General features: G+C 50.8%; 1 protein-coding gene and 1 non-coding gene across 3 annotated transcripts in view; one reads left to right on the plus strand and one right to left on the minus strand.

The window, feature by feature from the left end:
• The window catches only part of KCNB1 (potassium voltage-gated channel subfamily B member 1), a 111,681-nt gene that overhangs the window by 26,467 nt on the left and 64,889 nt on the right, over nt 1-20,325 (minus strand). The gene's annotated exons all lie outside the window — the stretch shown is intronic.
• On the plus strand, nt 10,407-10,479 carry TRNAE-UUC (transfer RNA glutamic acid (anticodon UUC)). Its single transcript has one exon. It is a non-coding gene; the product is annotated as a tRNA-Glu (tRNA).

Here is a 20,325-nt window from a genome sequence, read left to right on the forward strand (position 1 = left end):
GTAAACGGCCTGTGGGGAGATTGACATGGAGGCAAGAATCTAAGTGAGAGGACCTGGCAGGTGTCCGGGTGAGAGATGGCGGTGGCTGTTGAGAATACAGAAAACAGATTCAAGGCATATTTTGAAGGTGAAACGAACCAAATTGCCGATGGCTCAGACGTGCGAGGTGAGGGAAAGAAGAGTCAAGGAGGAATCCCGGGGTCTGCCCTGAGCAACCGGGGGGCGGGTGGCAGCCACTTCTGAGATGGCGAGAACAGGGAGGAACGCACCGGTGAGGCCGGAGGAGGACCTGTGGCCAGGGCGTGATGGGCTGTGAAGACTGGCGGCGGGGTCTGCAGGAGACCCTGCAGGCAACGGGGAGCGTGGAGGGCTTTTGACAACAGCAGAACAGTCATTCAGCCAACGTTTATGGGACACTGATCCACATTCAGGCTTCCCTGGCGGCTCAGAGGGTAAAGAATCCGCCTGCGACGCAGAAGACTCGGGTTTGATCCCTGGGTCGGGAAGATCCCTTGCAGGAAGGAGTGGCAACCCACGCCAGAATTCTTGCCTGGAGAATTGCATGGGCAGAGGGGCACATTTAACTGTCTTCCAGACCATGATCCTCCTCCCAACCAACAATGGATTTCGGGGCAACCTTCCTGAGACCAGAGGGAGGATAAGGGGGTCTCACCCGCTGACCCATGGCTTCCCTTCCCCTCCTCCATCCCCTGCTTTAGAAGCTGACAATGCATTAAAAAAAATCTTCATTTCCTCACTCACTGTCTGTCCTCCCCTCTAAAAGCTCCAGGAATATAGCAACCACCTTTATCACTTCTGTGTCCCCAGTGCCTAGACCTGTGCCAGGCACATAGTAGGTGCTCCATGACTATTTATTGAGGAACCACATTTTTTTTTTTTAAGCCATATTTTGTTTTTTAAATTCATTTTTTGGCTGCATGGCATGTAGGATCTTAGTTCTCCGACCAGGGATCAAACCTGTGCCCCCTGGAAAGGAAGTGAGAATTCTTAACCACGGGATCACCGGGGAGGTTCCCCCACCCAGTCTGACATCTTGAAGGACCAAATGAGAAACGATTAAGTGCTGGGTTCAGGCCTGGAACACAGGAGACGTTCAGCAAATGGCAATGAAGATGCTCGGAAAATACAGGCACGCTGTCTGCCAGCCCTGGCCCAGTGTCTGCTGGGTCTTGAGGCTTCCCCAGGACAGGATGGGCCTGAAGGGTGGGGACTGTGACCTGTGACCTGTGACCCACCCTCCTGGGCCCCTGTCTCGGTCCTGGAAAGGACAGGTAGGCGTGGTGTCTGCACTAATCCCCACTAAGCAGCCGGACATGTAAGGATGTGTAATCCGAGCGTCCTAGCATTCCGGCTTTAGCCTGACCTTGGCTGGGCTGACCCAAGTCAAGGTGGACACCCTGGCCCCCCGAGGTCCCCCAGAGTCGCGACCCTGCACACAGCCAGGGACAGAGACTAAGGGAAGCACTTCTCTGACGGCAGAGGGTGACAGGCTCACCCAGGGCCCCACACCCTCTGCACTGGAAGGCGAAGTCTCAACCACGGGACCCCCAGGGAAGTCCCCTCAGCAAACACTGATGGCGCCAGAGCCATGGGCCCAGCCCTGTTTGAGATTTTCAGGACACAGCAGTGACCAAGACAGACTTTGTCTTCAAGTCTTTGACATTTGGGTGTGGGGAACAGATATTATATGAGAAAACATAAATTAACAAGGTCACTTAAGATACTACAAAGAAAATGGGTTAGTGGAATAGAGAGTGACTGGGTCTGGCGAGGGTATTGTTAGCTGTGGTGGTCAGGGAGGGCTTCCTGAAGGAGGTGACATCCAAACTGAGACCTGAAGGAGAAGGATACAGCTGTATGAAGATCCAGGAGATGAGTGTCCAGTCAGAGAGAAGAGATTCTAACCCCCGCAAGTTATATAAATTGGCAACATTACTTCTATTTATTCAGTACTTACTATGTGCCAGGCCCTGCTCTAAGCAATAAGTTGTTTAACGCTCAAATCGATCCATTTTTGTCATCTCATTTTATGGATGAGAAAATTGAGCCACAGAGAAGTTAAGTTCTTTGCCCGAGGTCACACAGAGAGCATACAGCAGAGCCAGGATGTGAACCCAGCTCTGCTCTATCAATCAGCTTCAGCGTTGTTCCCTATCCCCGGAGCACAGGGAAGATAAAAATTAATTGCTGAGCACCTACCAAGCACCAGGCCCTTTGACCTCTGTCACCTGCCTGGCCCTGCCTCTGAAGGCCCCCTCTGGCTTCCTGCCGTGTATAGCTCTTTCCTCCTTCTCTGTCATCACCTGTCCACCTCCAGCTCTGGGAGTGGCCATACGGCCCGGGCTGGTCCAGTCAGCATATTCCAACCCTCCTAGACGCAGTGATTGGCTGAGTGATGGACATGTGATACAAAACGGGCCAATGAGAGCAAGCCCTGGGACTTTGGATATCATCCTGGGACTGGAGAGGAGCAGTTCTCTTTCGAAGGGGAATGTCTAGCTGGGAGATGGGAGATGAGAGCCTGCCTGAGAATGAAGCTCACCAGGGGAAGGCAGAGACCAAAGATGGAGACAGACTAAGTTGCAGTGACAAGTCCTCACAATATGGTTCGAGGGCCTGTTTATCTGGGCTAGAAGCCAGAGCTACTTCTGGACTTTCCAGTTGCTTGAGCCAATAAATCATCCCTCCCTTTCTTTTCGAGCATAAGCCAGTTTGAATTGGATTTCTGTCACTTGCAACTGAAATCAGAATATTTTTTCCCTCCTAGAATGTCCTCCCTTCTCTTTTCCCCGGCTACTGATAGTTTTGTTCTTCCTGCCACCAAGAAAATAACCATCACTGTCATCATCAATAAAATCACTACTTTCATTAATACTAGAATTACCACTGCCAGTAATAACACCATCATCACCACCATGAACATAATCACTTCTGGGGCCATTATTGCTCCTATGATAGGTGCTGGTGTTGCTACTATTGCCTCTATTAATGTACACACTTTCCATCTGTAAGCCTTTCCCTAGTTTATAAGGCCTTTTCCTTTTAAAAATGTTTATTTATTCATTTATCTGACTGCACCAGATCTCAGTTGCGGTTCACAGGATCTTCAGCCTTCCTCGCAGCAGTATGTGAACTCTTAGTTGCAGCATGTGGGATCTAGTTCCCCGACCAGGGATTGAACCCAGACACCCTGCATTGGGGAGTTTGGAGTCTTAGCCACTGGCCCACCAGGGAAATCCCACAAAGCACTTTCATAATCCATGGCAGGGGCAAGGGCACTGAGGTTTGCAAAGGTGATGGAGTCTGCCTCCTGCCATAGGATAGGCTACGGCTCCCACTCATTCATTCCCTCGCCTACTCCTTCATTTATGGAATAAACGCCATTGACCGCATTCTGTGTGAGGATGGGCTCCACCAGATGCTGGGGTGCGGCGGTGAGCACAGATGTGGTTCCTGCCGTCACTGAGCTGCCGGTCAGGGAGACATTTCAGAAAGCTTCCTCGAAGCCCACACAAGAAGCCTGGCTAGGATCTTCTACTCCTACACAGGGTTCTGAGACTGTAGTGGAGGAGCCTGGTTTGCAGGCTGACTTGATGGATTGCTGTGGATAGTACCTCTTACCTGAGCTGTCTTAGCCAACGGACCCAGCCTTTGAATATTTCTCCCCAGCTGGACAGTGAATTCCTTGTGTGTGGGGGAGAGGGTTCTGGAATATGGGGGTGAGGTGGGGAAGGAGCCTGACTTTGTTTCTCTGTCTGTACAGTGCCTAGGATGGGGCTAGGCACACAGTGGGGACTCAATAAATGCTTATTAGTGGATTGTTTTTCAGAGGCAGACCTAAGCCTCCTTTCTTCCATCCTTTCATCCATCCACTTAATTTTCTATCCATTCATTCATCTACCATATATTCAATCCCTTCCTTTCACCTATTCTCCATTCTTATATTCATCCAGCCAGCCAGCCACTTGCCAGTTTACATTTATGTGTCCACTCATCTATCCATCCATCTATGCATCCATCCACCCAACCAGATACGGTCCGTCTTCCTCCCTCTGACTGTCCTATTGTCTACCTCTTCATTCATCCACCCGGTTTTCCATCTGTTCCATCCTTCTGCTTTCCTTTTCCCTCTTCCTTGTCTTCTCTCCCTCCCTTCATTCTTTCCTCCTTCCACTCATTCTGCATTTTAAAATTCATCCATCTTCTATCCACTTATGCAGCATCCAATATCCTTTAGTCTTCTACCATTCATCCATCCATCCATCCTTTCCTCTCTCTCATTTCCTATATTCATCTTTGTCTCCATCTTTCTTTTCATCAATTATTCATGCATCCCTCAAGCATGTCAGGCCCTGTGGCAGCTGCCACGGGTAAGGTGCTCACCACTCGATTCCCTCCTCAGAGAGATGGCAGTTGAGCCGGACCAGTGTTTGCTCAGGACCAGGCTTCCTTACCCCGTCCCTGCAGTCTGTCTCCTGAGCCCTCAGCCCTCCAAGGGACCCCAGTTCTCATCTAAGCATTTTTTTTGTCTTGCCTGTGTTTGGAATCTTCCCTGAAGTTCCAGCCCACAGCTCAGGCAGCAATTATAAACACAGCTACTTTCTCCGGCTGTTCCTGGAGCTGTTAAGCCCTGTCTTCAGAGAATACAGCCCTGCATGGGGCGAAATCGCCACAGGGCTCCGTGCACCTGTGTGCCAAAATAGTACAATGCTGCCTAAGTGCCTACTGTGTACTGGGATGACGATGAGTGTAATGAAGAAGATGACCTCAAATTTCAGAGCCTGAAGGCCCCTCCTTGGTTCAAGGCTTCCCTTTTACCCGTTCTAGGGTAAGAGTCTAGGATCAGCCCAGAGAGGGGAGTGACTGACCAAGGTCTCCAGGCCCGGCGGCAGGGCCAGGACTAGATTAGGGGGATGGTGCTCCATCCCCTATCTGATTGGTCCCAGCCTCTGCCCACTTTCCTTGGGCAATTTAGGAGGATTCCAGCGTCCAGGTTTTTGCTCTCACTATGCCTCTTCTCAGCCTCCATCCCTAGAATGTTAACATTTTCCTGGCTGTTAGCAATTTGCGATGAGCTTGCAAGATTGAGCAAATAAAACCTGACTCTCTCAGCCACTTTTGAGGCACTCCGAATTCCGCCAGGACTTCTTATCTTCCCTGACAGCCCAGACCCACCCCCTCGCGTCCTTTTAGAACCCTTCCTTCCAGTTTCCTAAGGAGTGCTCTGTCCCTCCCCTTCCCTCACAGCCAGCCAGGGGTTGCAAACGGGGTTGCCTATGGGACCCAGGCAGGAAGTGCAAACAGCTCCAGCGGGCTGGATGTAAAATTCCCAGAGTGGGGAGGGATGCTCAGGCGGCCTCTCACCAGCTCCTGGAGGGAAAAGAGGTGGTCCAAAGGCAGCCTCATTTTCTGACTTCTTAAGAGAAGCAAACAAACAAACAAGTCTAGTTTTTCCCCATGAAATCTTCCAAACTGTTAATGCGGGCAACTAATTAAAATATGTAAATACAGTTCAATTCAAACAATACACATTAGTAGGCTAGATCTGCTTCTTCCTTCACAACTTCATCTGATAGCTGGTCCCCTCCTCCCTCCCCAAACTGCCACAAGAGAGCTTTGCTCCAAGAAGAGCTTACTGCTTTGAATACAAATGACAGAATCATAACAGCGGCAACTACCACAAATTGGATAGTCAAACACTCAGATCACCCCTATGAGATACCGGTGTCATTTTGCAAATGAAGGAAAAAAAAAAAGAGAGGCTCAGAGAGTTTAAGGAACTTGCCCAAGGTCACACAGCTAAATGACAACCTGGATTTGAGCCCAGGTCTGTGTGACTCCAAGACGGTGACCTAGCCTAGTGGTGGAGGCACTGTCCTCTGGGAGGCGTCGGGACAACTGCGGGTGGGCAGGCATTTCTGATCGTCACATGTGGGGTTGGTGTTCAGTGGGTGGGAGCTAGGGATGGGAGAAGCCCTGTGATGCACAATCTTGCATCAAAGTCTCATCCCACCCCCAATGCCAATGCCAGTTTCTCTCTTCCCCCACACTGGCAGCTATTATTGTGTGCGCTGTATGCCAGGGATTGAGATCCAGCCGCACAATGAGGTAGGTCCTATTAGTAACACCACTTTATAGGTGGGAAAACTGCAGCTTGGACGTGAGTGGGTGGTAATTTGACAAAGGTTATATGAAATGGCACCAGGGCCAAGACTAGGGTGAAAAAATTTAAGGGTGCAAAACTGAAGTCTCCCAAAACTCAGAAATCAAGATACATAATATTTTAGCGCACTATTTTAGAAAATCATACTTAATGCAAAACAAAAAAAAAATGCATGACGAACAAAATATCTATATCTTATATAAAGACAGGATCTGCCATGTTGAGCCATCTTGGAGTCTGAAAGAAAAGAAAAAATCAATAATATTGATTCTGGACTTTTGTACCTTGCTGGCCTCACCCAAGCCCCACCCCTGAGAAGCCGAGTCAGGGTTTGAACCCAAGGCTATATTAATGGTACTCTGTCTCTCTCTCACTAGCCTCCGTAAGACGGGGAGTGGAGAGGCCAGGTTTCTACCCGCAATTCCTCTGGGGCTTGATTGTAACTGGTTAAATTACAGGCCCCAGAAAGCCGAGATTTGTAAGCCGAAGACAGACAGGCCTTTAATTAGAGCCAGGCGGGTGGGTGGCTGGCTAATACTAAGTTCCGTAATAAGAGCTGTATTTTTGAATTCGCTGGCTTGATCACACACATTCTGGAGGCCTCATTGGAAACCTGTTCATAGAAAATAGGGTAAACAGCTATTTCTACCCTGGGAGAAGGAAAAGGACTCTGCAGCAGGGTGACAGTAACAAGGGTGGGCTCTGAGAACAGTGGATCCTGAGTGAACTCTGGCTTTGCAGCGGACCTGCTGTGTGGCTGGGCAAGTCACGGCCCTCTCTGATTCCGTTTCCTCATCGGCAACACGGGGATGAGAAAGGTCTACCCTGGAGGTGGTGAGGATGAACAGAAATAACACACAGTAGGTTCACATGCCTCATGGGTTTGCTTCCAAGGATAATTACATAAGATGAATCATGAATCATCATCCTTTACTCTTAAAGATCCCTAGCTTTCAACTGGGAGGACTTAAAATATGGAAATTCTAAAGGCAAGAAGTGAAGTACTTTATTTCGGATGAAATCTCCCTCTTGGAGACCGGGGGGTGCATGTCTACTGGGGGGAACGCTCGTTAGGGAAAGGTGAAAGGATGAAGCAGGAAATAAAAGAAATCTTTTTCTGTCTCTTCCTTCTTAAGGGAGAGAAACCCAGTTATGCATTAGCTGCTTGGGTAAGAAAGTCTTTTAACTACGGAGTTAAAAGTCTTTGGCTGATAGGAACTTCCCTGGTGGTCCAGTGGCTACGACTCTGCACTCCCAATGCAGGGGGTCTGGGCTTGATCCCTGATGAGCTAGCTAAATCCCATCTGCCACAACTGAAGATCCTGCGTGCTTCGGTGAAGACTGAAGATCTCACATACCACAACTAAGACCCAGCACAGCCAAAAAAATAAATCAACAAAATTATTTAAAAAAAAAAAAAAGGCTTTAGCTCATAGAAGCAGTCACTATGGTTCTGGTTCTAAGAAACAAATGCAGGGGTTCCAGACCTCAGAAGCTGCCATTTCTGGTTGGGAGCACACAGGGGAGCTGGTTAATGTCCACAGGGCTGGTCTGGAGCAGCTGAGAATCCACGGTGGAGTCAGCCAGGGGCTGCTGACTTCTTGGGAACAAGGCTGCTTCAGATCGGTCAGGAGGAAATTTCTGCTGGTGTTGTCTCCTTTACTTACAAGGCTAATTGCCGAGGATGTGCACAAATTGGAAAAAAAAAAAAAAATAGAGAAGCTACTGTCAGCGTGCCAGGCCCCTGATAATGTAAATAAAGTGTAAACAGGCCATTAGGTTGAGAATAGAAGGAACAACAGATAACAAAGTGGCCTTCTGCTTGGAGGCTGGCTGTGAGCTGGAGGCTGGCTCCAGTGATTCTGCCCAGAAAAGTGTGAGGCTGTCTCGAGAATCGGGGGGACACTTGGGCACCCAGGGGGCAGAGGCTGGTACGCTGGGCAACCTGAACCACACAAAACAGCGCTGCTTATGATTTCTCGAACCTAGACTCTGACTCCATTTTACATCTAAACACATCAAATATCTTCTGCCAATGCCAAGGTTTAACATATCCCGAATTTTCCAGAAATGCAACTATTGACTGAAACAGCTGTAGAACTGTACTTTCCTCTGTTCAGAACTTTGCTGAGAGTTACTCACCACATTGGGAAAACCACATGACTGACGGCAGCGCCACTCGTGGTATCTGGGCTGCCAGCACACCTGTGGCCCGTTTTTGCCCGTCGCACTCGAAGCGCTTCTATGTATAGGGTATGCACCTGACGCTTCCTCGTGTTTTCTGGAGTCACTGTCGTGACCAGGCATTTGTATATTGAAATGCATCAAGCTTAATATAAATTATTTTCCTTGTAATTCTCCTTTCTGCTAAAGTTAGGGCATCACGTGTATTGATTTGGCTGAGGGATGAGTTATGTACATAGGTAAAGTATATTATCTACTTTTTCTTTTTTTTTCTTCTGACTGTGCAGCATGTGGGATCTTAGTTCCCCAACCAAGGATCAAACCCTTGGGAGTGGTCCCTGCAGTGGAAGTGCGGAGTCTTAACCACTGGACTGCCAGGGAAAAGTGAAAAGTGAAGTCTCTCAGTCGTGTCCAACTCTTTGCGACACCAGGGACTGTAGCCTGCCAGGCTCCTCTGTCCAGGGGATTTTCCAGGCAAGAATATTGGAATGGGTTGCCATTTCCTTCTCCAGGGGATCTTCCCGACCAAGTCAACTATTTTTTCTATGACTTTCATTTAGTGGTGAGGAGTTCACAGAACACTTGTCATATAAAGGGGGCTTGGATTGGTTAGGGGGTGGAGAACCATTACCCTGAGCGATGTGTGTGTTTACACATCTTCCCTTCTCAGGGCTGCCTCCCTTATGAGGGCACGTCTCTCTGCTCGTGCTTTCGGGGCCAGGCTGAGGAGGGGGCATACACTGTACCACTTCGAGAGTGAACATCTTAAATTTTACGCCCTGGGCGCCTCACTCTGTTCCTGGCCCTGCCAATGAGAGTTTGAATGTTTGCAGGATGAGGCGCAATGCCCGTCTCCACCGCTCTGCTAGGAGATACAGTGCGGTGGAGCCCAGTCTACCGTGCTAGCGCCAAACCTGCAACTCCTAGCCCTGTGCTGCCTGATGTGCGAGGGTCGCCGGTTGAATGAATGAAGGGCATATAAAAATGCATACATTTTAACTAAAGATGATCAACTCTGGGCCAGACACCAGGTATGCAAAAGCAAGTAAGGCCCAACCCTCCTTCCCGTCTAGCAGCAGAGGGACAGACACGCAACTTATTGCAAAGCGAAGTGAGAGGGTCCAGGGGAGGGGGGTGGAGCCCACTGCCTGGGAGAAACCGAGTCCATCTGGGAGCAGGAGGGAAGACTTCCTCCAGGAGGCACCACTTGAGGCCTGGGAGAGAACAGTTGCCAGGCCGCCCCACCCCATCCAGTCTAACCCATTTTATGGCTGGGGAAACTGAGTTTTGTTCTGGGTCCAGCTCTGCCACGTGTGACCTCAGCAAGTCTTTCCCCATCTTTGGGCCTCACCCTCCCCATATGTACAATGAATGACCTTCAGAGTCAGCCTAATTTTGTAGCACAGAGAACTCAAACCAGCAGCCCTGCTGATGACAGTTACCTGCCCAATGACAGTTACCTGCCCGACGCCAGGATTTGAACTGATGAACTACACCTGAGGCTGAAGGCGGGTTAAAAGCCTTCTAAATTAGATGCCAACATTTTAGATTACACCTGAAAGCTCTGGTTTTCAACCAGGTGGAGCTTCGCTCCCCAGGGGACGATTGGCAATGTACCCCTGCGGAAGGTCTTGGTTGTCACGGAGGGTGTGGAGTGGCGGTGGGGTGGGCCTGATACTGGCATCTAGTGGGTGGAGCCAGGGATGCTGCTAAACATCCGACAATGCACAAGACATCCCCCCTCCCCCACAACAAAGAATTCTCCCACAGTGCTGAGGTTGAGATGCCCTGCCTCAAAATCAGGGCCTTTTTCTGGGCCACACCAGCTCCTGGGAAGGTCCTATCGGATCCAATTGTTCTTTTACTGGGCAATTAATCATCAGTCCTTCTCTGTGGTCCAGAGTTGTTCTCTGGTTTGTTACCATGCTTTCTCACTCCAGGCCTGGGCTCCCTGCTAGCCTCCAGTTCCCTGGGAGTGTGGCCTGCCTCTCCTGCTCACTCTTTAACATCTCTGGTTCAAACCTTGAGGCAGAGGTCTTTCCTGGTGGTCCAGTGGCTAAGACTCTGCACTTTCACTTCAGAGGGCCCAGGTTCGATCCCTGGTCAGGGAACTAGATCCCACATGCCGCAACTAAGACGCAGTGCAGGCAAATAAATAAATATTTCACCGCTCTATGCCTTTCTGGTGAAAACTGAGCCCTAAACGTGCATCTGAAACAGAAAAAAAGCTGCCTCTCTCTTGGCTTTGAGTTAGGTTGCAGAAGGACTTTCTGACAGTGGCATGTTAGGGGAGTATGCTGAAGTGGCATGGGTGGTGGGGTTGAGCGGCAGGCAACGTGGGGGCCGAGAAAAGAGGCTCTGGAGAGAGGGCTGAGTTCCAGTGTTTGGGTTTCACCCTGGACTCAGGACAGATTCCTTTCCCTCTCCAAGTCTGTTTCTCCATCTGTGAAATGGGTGCAGGGATCCTTCATCACTCGTGGAGTGGTGAGGATCTGACCAGAGCACGCCTGTGGAGGGCTGGTCCAGGGCTGGTCCAGTGAGGGCAGCTGGGGTAGCCTCCAGGGTCTGCGGAGGCAGGGAGATGACTGGAGAATACAGAAGGCAACAGCATGTCTTCCTCTCCAAGGGCGAAGAGGGAGGAAAAGGCCCTTTCCACTGCCTTGTTTTCTCTTTCAGGAATTCTCCCCAACTTTTATTTTTCTTTTAACATTTATTTATTTATCTGGCCTCACTGGGTCTCAGTTGCGGCATGAGGGATCTAGTTCCCCGACAAGGGATGGAACCTGGGGCCCCGGCATTGGGAGCACAGTGTCTTAGCCGCTGGACCACAGGGAAGGCCCTCTCCACCCACTTTCACGCCTCGGAGATCTCATCTCAAACCTCAGCCGGCCGCCCCCTGGGTGCTGAGTACTTCACCGGGAGAAGAGCCTAGAAGTGTGGCTCAGCCCTTCTCTGGGGCGCGCGTCACACTGTCCGTCCGTCCGGTCCCCAGGTACTGAATAACTTCTGAGTTCTAGGCGCAGTGCTGGGCTCTGGGGGACACAGCCGTGAGGGAAGCAGGGAGTCATTTCTCAGGAGAGAGGTGCGTGTGTATTCAGTTGCTCCGTCGTGTCTGACTCTGTGAACCCACGGACTGTAGCAAGCCAGGCTCCTCTGTCCATGGGATTCTTCTGGCAAGAATACTGGAGTGGGCTGCCCATTTTTCTCCTCCAGGGGATCTTCCTGACCCAGGGATCAAACCCGCCTCTCCTGCATTGGCAGTCAGATTCTTCACCACTGAGCCACCTGGGAAGCCCCAGGAGGAGCCAGTAAACAGATAAATAACAGCAGGGATGCGGTTGTGGGGAGAGATACCTGTGAGGGAGAAGGCAGCTGGTCAGGAAAGGCCCCTCGGCGGTGGCTGTTGAGCTGAAGTCTGAGGATGAGCAAGATGGAGGAAGCGGAAAGTGCAAAGGCCCTGAGGCAGGAACAAGGTATGTTTCAGGACCAGAGAGGAGGCAAGGACGGAAGAAGCGAGGAAAGCAAGGTCGGAGATGATGACGGAAAGGCAGGCGGGAAACAGATCAGTCGGGATTTTGAAAGCTGGAGTGAGGAGCTTCCAGTTTCCTCTTAAAGTCCCAGAGGAAAGGAAGATCTTCCCGGGTAGGAGAGCTGCCTTCTCCCCCGGAGTTCCAGGGCTCAGGGGGACCAGCCTCAATGCGCCTGCTGCCTCCGCTCGGGCAGGCTTCCCTGCCTGGGACACCCCTTGCTTTCCCCTCACCTGTCCAACTTTTCCTCAGCTCACCCTTCCTCGAGAAGCTCCCCCCCCCCCCACCAGCTATAGCCCGTGGGGCCCTCCTCCACCCTGACCGCCCCTCTGACACTGAAATCCTCTGGGGAGTCTTGCTGACGAAGCATTCCGGGTCCTCCCCACAGAGGTTGATTCAGGAGGTCTGCAGTAGGACTCAGGGATCTCCCTTTTTTTTTTTAAGGATTTATTTGGCTATATCAGGTCTTAGTTGCAGCAAGTGGGATCTAGTTCCCAGGGATCAAACCCAGGCCCTCTGCATTGAGAGTGTGGAGTCTTGGCCACTGGACCAGCAGGGAAATCCCAGGAACCTGCATTTTCAGCGAACTCTTCCAGATGATTCTATTGCCAGGCCTTGGAGAAACAGTGTCTGGCATTTTTGCAGAGCCATCTCAGGCAGTGGGGTTTGTGGTATGTATATGGAGGGGAAGGGAAGGGGGCAGTCAGTGGAATCAGAAGACCCTGAGTTTAAATCTCAGCTCTGCTACTTATCCAGCTGGGTGATCTCGGGCAAGTGCCATCACCTCTTTGAGCCTCAGTTTCTTCATCTATAAGATGGGCATAGTCACACCTAACTCCAAGTGCTGAGATGAGATTTGTCCACATAATGTGCTTAGCCCAGGGCGCAGCCCACAACCGGTACTTAATAAACCCAGTCTGGTCCCTGCCCCATAGCCGCTTCCCAAGGGCCTCAGTGAGCTAACACCATCTGAGGTTTGTTGTGTACCAGGCAACACTCTCTAGGTGAGGCTTCGGCAAACTTTCCCTGTAAAGGGCTAGACATTGTGGGTCACGGGGTCTGTCGCAGCCGCTGCGCTCTGCACTTGGCACAAGCGGACGTGTTACTCACTCGATGAGCCCGACTCTTTGTGACCCCGTGGACTACAGCCCGCCAGGTTCCTCTGTCCATGGGATTTCCCAGGCAAGAGTACTGGAGTAGGTTGCCATTTCCTTCTCCAGGGGGTCTTTCCAACCCAGGGATCAAGCCCAGGTCTCCTGCATCGCAGGCAGACTCTTTACCATCTGAGCCACAGGGAAACAGCACCTTTTGCACGATGGCAGCCAGAAACAAACAGAAACAAATGAGCTGTGTTCCAATAAAACTTTACGGGACCGTAAAATTTGAATTTCACATAATTTTCATATTCTCTGAATGGAGATTTCTTCTTTGATATTTTTCAGTGACTGATACATGTAAGAACCACTTGGAGCTTGCAGGCCATACAAGAATAGGTGGTGGGCTAGACTTGGCCAGTACTGGCTTGCTGACCCCTGCTCTGAATATTCTGTGTGTATCCATTCCTGGGATCATTATGAAATAGGCACATTATTAACAACTGAATTTTCAGATCGGAAATACAGGCTCAGACGGGCTTAGACCCTTGTTCCAGGTCCACCTGACCTCAGTTGTGAGAGATGATGGTGAGATTTGGATTCAGGCATAGCTAGATTCAGAGCCCTCTCTCAGCCACTGCACCCTCCTGCTTTGCGGGGGCCCCACAGGCCTCAGATGTATATACTGCATTGCAAGAACCAGTGACCTCTCCTCACTGAGAGAGAAAGAGAAGAAACATATTTGATATTGCATAAGCCACATCTATTTGGGTCTCTACCACAGCAACCAAATCTGTATTCTCCCTAAGTAATTCTTAGAATGGTTGGGGGGCTACTGAGTAAAGGTGGTTGATAGCGGCCTTTCTGAGAGGAAATGTTTGAGCTAAGAGCTTACTGTGAGACGGAGCCAATCATGGCAGGTGGCCCCAGGCAGAGATCAGTAAGTACAAAGGCCTTGGGGTCAGAAAGCCTTTCTGAGCTGAGATGATGCTTGCCTGCTCAGAACTGTTTGACTCTTTGCCACCCCAGGGACTGTAGCCTGCCAGGCTCCTCTGTCTGTGGGATTTTCCAGGCAAGAATTCTGGAGTGGGTTGCCATTTCCTCCTCCAGGGGATCTTTTCGACCCAGAGATCGAACCCGTGTCCACAGCATTGGCAGACAGATTCTTTACCTCTGTGCCATCTTGGAATTACTGTAGCTTCTAATTCACATCCCACCAACAGGCAGCAACATGATCATCCATGGGGGTCTCACTCCTGTGGTGAGTGGTTTGATTTCTCATCTGAGAAATAAGATAAAAATAGTAGTCTCTTCATAGGGTTTTTGTGAGGATTGATTAATGCACACAAGGTTCTTAGGATGGTGCCTGATCCATAACGGGTGTTGAATAAACGGTGGATCTGTTTCCTGTCTTCTTTGAAAAGAGTTGGCCTCTGAACTGCTTGATCCTTGAAGTCAGAGGGGAGCATCACCAATGACTTAATGTGCAAGAACAGCTTTCTCATGTGGAAATTGTCTATCTCTTTCTTGTCTCTCTTTTTCTACTCGATCCACCTCACCCATCCTTCCTTCCTTCCATCTACCCATTTATATACTTATCCACCATCCATCCATCCATCCATCATTTAGCAACTTGTTCATCTATAATTCATCTACCCATCCATCCACATAGCCACCCACCCATCTACTAGATACCCATCCATCTATCTTCCTATGTATCCATCTATCTATCCATCCATCCAGCCAGCCAGCCAGCATTTATGGAGGGCTTGTGCCAGATTCTGGGGATGCAAAAACTAAATAAACTCAATCTATGCCCTTGAGGAGCCCAAAGTCCCTTAGGCACAGAAGTACCTAAGCTGCTCTGTAAAACATGTCAGAGTATAGTTTGAATTTCTGCCACCCCTGCCACTTCCCTCACATGACCTCAAGATTGTGACTTTACCTCCTTCAACCCTAACTTTCTCATCAGTAAAATAGAAGCAGTCATCTCTATCTCCAAAGATTAGATGGGACCAGAAAGATAAATTACTTTTTACAGAGCCTGGCACTTAATAGGCATTTAAAATATGGTACCTATTATTCTAAGTGGAAAGCCAGGAAGGTTTCTTGGCGGCTTCTGGGCTTGACATAAAAGGATGGAGAGAATATGTGAGTTGAAAGGGGAAGTGGGGTGATGGGACTCCCCCGGAGGCCCAGGAGTTAAGACTCCACCTTCCAATGCAGCAGGCATGGGTTCGATCCCTGGTTGGGGAACCAAGGTCCCACACGCTGTGGGGTGTGGCCAAAAATTGAAAAAATAAAATAAAAGGAGGGGGAAAGGGATTTTAGGCAGAGGGTACAACAAGAGCAGAGACAGGGGGGTCCAGGGCTCCCTCAGTGTTCTCGGGGCCGCAGGGTCCAGAGAACTGAAAACCAGAGAGGGGAGGGTGGGTGCGGGACAGGCTCTGAGGGGCAAGGCCCTGCAGTCCAGGTGACCCACATAGCCACCGGCAGACAGAACTGGGTCATGGGAATTAATCTCTGTTGCAAGGCGGGCTCCCCTCCACCCGCCATCGGGGCGGGCGGGCCAGCCTGGGTGGGAGGAGGTTGGCTTTGACACTTGGATGTCTCAGTGGAGTCTCCAACTTCACGAGGCCAAGCCAAGCCCCCACTTGCTCTGTGTCGGCTCTTCCCTGTTGCGGCAGAGGGCACCCCGTCTTCCCAGAGCCTCCCCCTTCCGGTTTCCGCTCAGATGTTACCTCTACAGAGAAGGCTTCCTGACCATCTTGGTAAAGCAGCCTGCCCCCCACCCTCACGTGTTATCCCACGACCCTCTCTCAGGGCTTTGAAAGCACTCGGTCATTTCTTTCTTGGCTTGTTGTCTCATGGACTAGAGCGAGGGGCAGGGACTGGGTCTGCCTTGATCCCCTATGTGTCCCCAGCACCTGCTCAGTAAATGCTTGTTGGATGAATAACTAACTACATGAGGCCTTCCCCACTGGGGAAGTTGAGGAGATTTCTCAGGGTCAGAAACGCAGGCTCACGGGAGTGTTTTTGAGACGCTGAGTGGTCAGCTTCCTAAAGGGCCTCTGAGCCACCATGCCCATTATACAAGTGTGGAATCTGAGGCCCAGAGAGGGGAAGGAACTGGCCGTCAGGCCCACAACCCTGCTGGGGAAGAATTAAGCCTGGGACCCAGGTTTCCCGCCTCTCAGCTGAGAGCCTGTTTTCCGTTGTGACCTCACAGAGGTCCCCTCCCCTCCCCTGCAGACCCTGTCGGCCTGGCCGCCCCTCCTCACAGCCTGCAGACCCTGCCATCCTGGCCGCCCCTCCTCACAGCCTGCAGACCCTGCCAGCCTGGCCGCCACTCCTCACAGCCTGCAGACCCTGCCATCCTGGCCGCCCCTCCTCACAGCCTGCAGACCCTGCCAGCCTGCCCGCCCCCCCTCCCCCCAACAGCCCTGCACCAGCCACTGCATCGTCCTTTGCTGCACTTGGGAATTTCCCCTAGACTTACTGGCTCCTGGAAAGCCCAGAGAGGAGCAGAAAAACTGCAACCTTCTCCCTTCTGACATGAGGGTGGGGTACTAGAGAGGCAAGATCACTGACCTGGGGGTTTGTGCTGCCTTTGGGGTCACAGCCACGGGTAGCCCCAGCCCCAGAAGCCCCTGCCCTGAGTCCTGAGTCCTGCCAGGCCTGAATTCTCATTAGCAGTCAGAGGATTACCCCCCCATCTCCTGCAGACCTGGGGCTTCCCAGGTGGTGCTGGTGGAAAAGAACCCCGTCTGCCAATGCAGATGTTAGAGACACAGGTTCGATCTCTGGGTGGGGAAGATCCCCTGGAGGAGGCTATGGCAATCCACTCCAGTACTCTTGCCTGGAGAATCCCATGGACATAGGAGCCCAGTAGGCTACAGTCCATGGGGTCGCAAAGAGCCGGACACAACTGAAGCGACTTGGCACGCGATGCCTGCCTGCAGACCTAGATGGGGGAGGGTAGGCAGTACTCAGGCCCGGTCAGGCGCTTGGTCCAGTGGCATGGGACGGCCTCTTCTTTCTCTGAGACTCGGTTTTCCTGTGTGTAAGACGGGGTGAAACTACTGATACTGTAGAGAAGTCAACAGGAAGTCTTTTCTGGCTGCCCACAAGGAAACGTCGGCCACCACAGTCTGAGGGTCTACTCTACGAACTTTGCTGAGTATTTTAATTCTACTTTCAAGCCTTCTAGAAGGGCTGCCTGAGGAAGGGAGACATTTACAAAACAAACCAGAGAGCATTCCTGCCCTGAAATAAAGGCTCCTCACACAACATGACTCCTAGTGATGCCATATTCTGTCAGGTCTGTTTGTTGTTGTTGGGTTTTCAATGGTGGCTGTGACCCACTAAATTGATTTTATGACCCTCAGGTCGAAAAGCCCTGTGTTAACTTAAACCTCTCAAAACTCTATGAGAGAAGAATTATTAAAACCTCATTTTGTAGCCCAGGGAGGAGCTTGTCCAAGGAAGTGATGGGGCTTTGAGGCCAAGCCAGACCTCAATCCCTAGCCGCCATGCCCAGCTGCCCCTTTAAGAGCCGGGCCCCTTCCCGGGATGGGTGATGGAAACCTTCCCACAATGCCTGGCGCTGCCCGTCCGGCCCCTGGCTGCACCTCTTTTGGTTTCCCTAAGCAAGACGTCAGGCTAGTAAAACAGATCCCAGAGTTTAATTAAAATAATGAGCTCTGCCAAAGGAAGGGCGCCAGGGCCAGCCAGCGTGGGGAAGATGAATTGGAGTTCTGTTCAGGGAAGCGGAGGGAGGGAGGGAGAGATGGAGAGGGGGAAGGTGAGTGAGTACGAGAGAGCCAGGCCGGTCAGAGAGAACAGACAGGAGGAAGCAGGGAAGGAAGGGCGGGAGAGAGAGAGAATAAAAGCGTGGGGGAGGGGGACAGGCCCGAGAGGGCACTCACGGCTTGAGTCGGAGCTGCCCGCTCTCTTGCCTCCTCTAACCCTTCCTCCCAGAGAACCCCCAGATCAGAATCGTCTGCGGGATCTGAATGTATCACCCCTCTGCTTTCGAGCTTTCTATGGCTCCCCGGTACCTCCAAAATGAACCCAGACCCCCGAGCTGTGGCCCTCGAGGCCCTGCAGGGTCTGGCTCCTGCTGCCCTCCCCCTCTGATCCCCCCCTGATCTGCATGCCGCTCCTCACTGCCCCACAGCCCGTGGCCCCCCTCTCCTTTCCCCACTGGGCTGCCCCCAGGGTCCACACACGGGCTCTGCTCTCTCCCCATCCCTCCTGCCCCAGATAACTCTGGACTTCTCCTCCAAGGTCTCTTTAAATATCACTTGGGGGCACAGGGCTGAACCCGACTGACAACACTCCCTTCTTAAGCTCAAGGTTCAGAAAAGGAGCCTGATGATACACAAGCAATGAATGAAAGGAGATGAGATTTAAGGCCCTGGGTGGAAAAGCAATGCCTGACCTTTTGAGCATTCTCCGTGCCAGACCCTGCTCAGAATACTTTATGTGCATTTACTGCATCTCGACCCAGCCTGAAAGGTGGGGGCCAGTACTGCCTTCACCCCAAGAGCAGTGAAACCAGGCTGCTCACAGCTTGTCGGGGCAGAGCTGGGCTGTGAAACCACTAGGCTTCACGGTGGCTCCAAATGGTGAGGTGATAGGGCAGGCTGGGCAGGTGGGTGGGGACCGGGAGAGGGAGGCAGTGGATCATTGGTGGCCCGAGAAGGTGAGCTGCTCAGAGAGAGATGGGCTGGCCATGCAAAGATGGAGGAGAGTGTTTTGGGGGGGGGGGGGTGAAGCAGTGGGATATTCTGAGTTTTGCCCACTTCAGTACCCAAGAGATCCCATCATTTAAAAAAATCTGTGGGATTTCCCTGGTGGTCCGGTGGTTAAGACTCTGTGCTTCCAATGCAAGGGGCACGGATTTGATTCCTGGTGCAGAACTAAGATCCCACATGCCATGCAACACAGCCAAAAAATAAAAATAAATAACGATAAAAATAATGGAAAAAAAAGTGCTTGCCCCATGCCAGTGTGGGCACTGGGAGAGGCCAGAGCCCAGATGATTGAAGACCTGGTGGGTTCCAGCCCTGTGGCAGGTCATTGGGCTCTTTCTCTCTGTGGGTGACCTTGGGGAAAGTTCTAGGGGACCCAAGGGGGCAGCCACCAATCTTCCCAGAGGTCAGGGGAGGGCCAGGCCTGTCTCTTGGCTTATGATGCCTTCAGTTGTCATGGCTTCATTCATTCATTAGCTCCCTCCTGCCTCACCTCACCATGGCTTGATTACCCGCTAAAGTCCTCTCTAACCTCTCCCCCTCACAGGTTCCACTCCACCCACAGTGGCCTTCTTGCCATTTCCGAATATATTGAGCTCATTTCTGCCCTAGGGGCTTTGCATTGCAGTCCCCTCTGCCTGGAATGTTCTTTGTCCATTTTGTGGTGCTGTCCTTAATCAAGCCTCAGCTTCCAGAAAGGGGTTGGAGGTGTGTAAAGAAGGGACCATTCCTCCTAGACCTCATAATCCCTAAGGGTCTTCAACAAGTTTTCGTGATGTAAGCATAAAGTTACTCACTGCATTGTTGTTTATTAGATTAAAAAGTTTTGAAGCAACCTCAGTGTCCATCGACAATGCAAGTTAAATCAACACTGAGTCAGCCACACAATGGAATACTATGCAGTTGTAAAGGGGCAGGATGGCTCACGATGCATAAATAGATAAAAATCCCTGAGGAATGTTAGCAAACAGAGCAAGATGAGAACAATGTGTGTAGCCGGCCCCCATTTCAATAAAGCAAAGAAAAAGGATCTATGCATACATGAATTAGGATGAACTTGTATGTGGTTAAATTGTTTCTCGAAGGAATCAGGAGAAATGAGTAATTGTGGCTGCCTCTGGGGAGGAGGGCTGGGGACAGGGGTGGGAGAACGACTTTTCACTGTGTGCCTTTTTTAACACTTAACTTTCACATCAATAAAATATATCACCTACTTAAAATACTGCCATCCCAATATTTTTAGAATTTTGACCTTAAGTCTAAATGGGTTACATACACAAACAGGGACACGAGTGATGATGATGAGAGAAGAATGCTTTCGTCAGGACTCGCCACTCTTGCATCCCATTACTGGCTCAGGCTGCGAGAACAGCATGAATTTAAAATGCAAATATATAAGCACATAAAACAAATCCTGTGGTTATCTTGTGAACCTCATACATACACTGTGTTGTAATTTTGTGCAGGTAGGTCAAAAGCATTAATTTGTTTAATATTTTAAATGTTCTGCAAATTTTGGGAGGTCTTCATTTTGGGGGTTTAAGAAAATAAATTCATATTCCAGGAATCTGAAAAAACAG

The sequence above is a fragment of the Muntiacus reevesi genome, chromosome 2 (genome assembly GCF_963930625.1).
Source record: "Muntiacus reevesi chromosome 2, mMunRee1.1, whole genome shotgun sequence".
NCBI classification, from domain to species: Eukaryota; Metazoa; Chordata; class Mammalia; order Artiodactyla; family Cervidae; genus Muntiacus; species Muntiacus reevesi.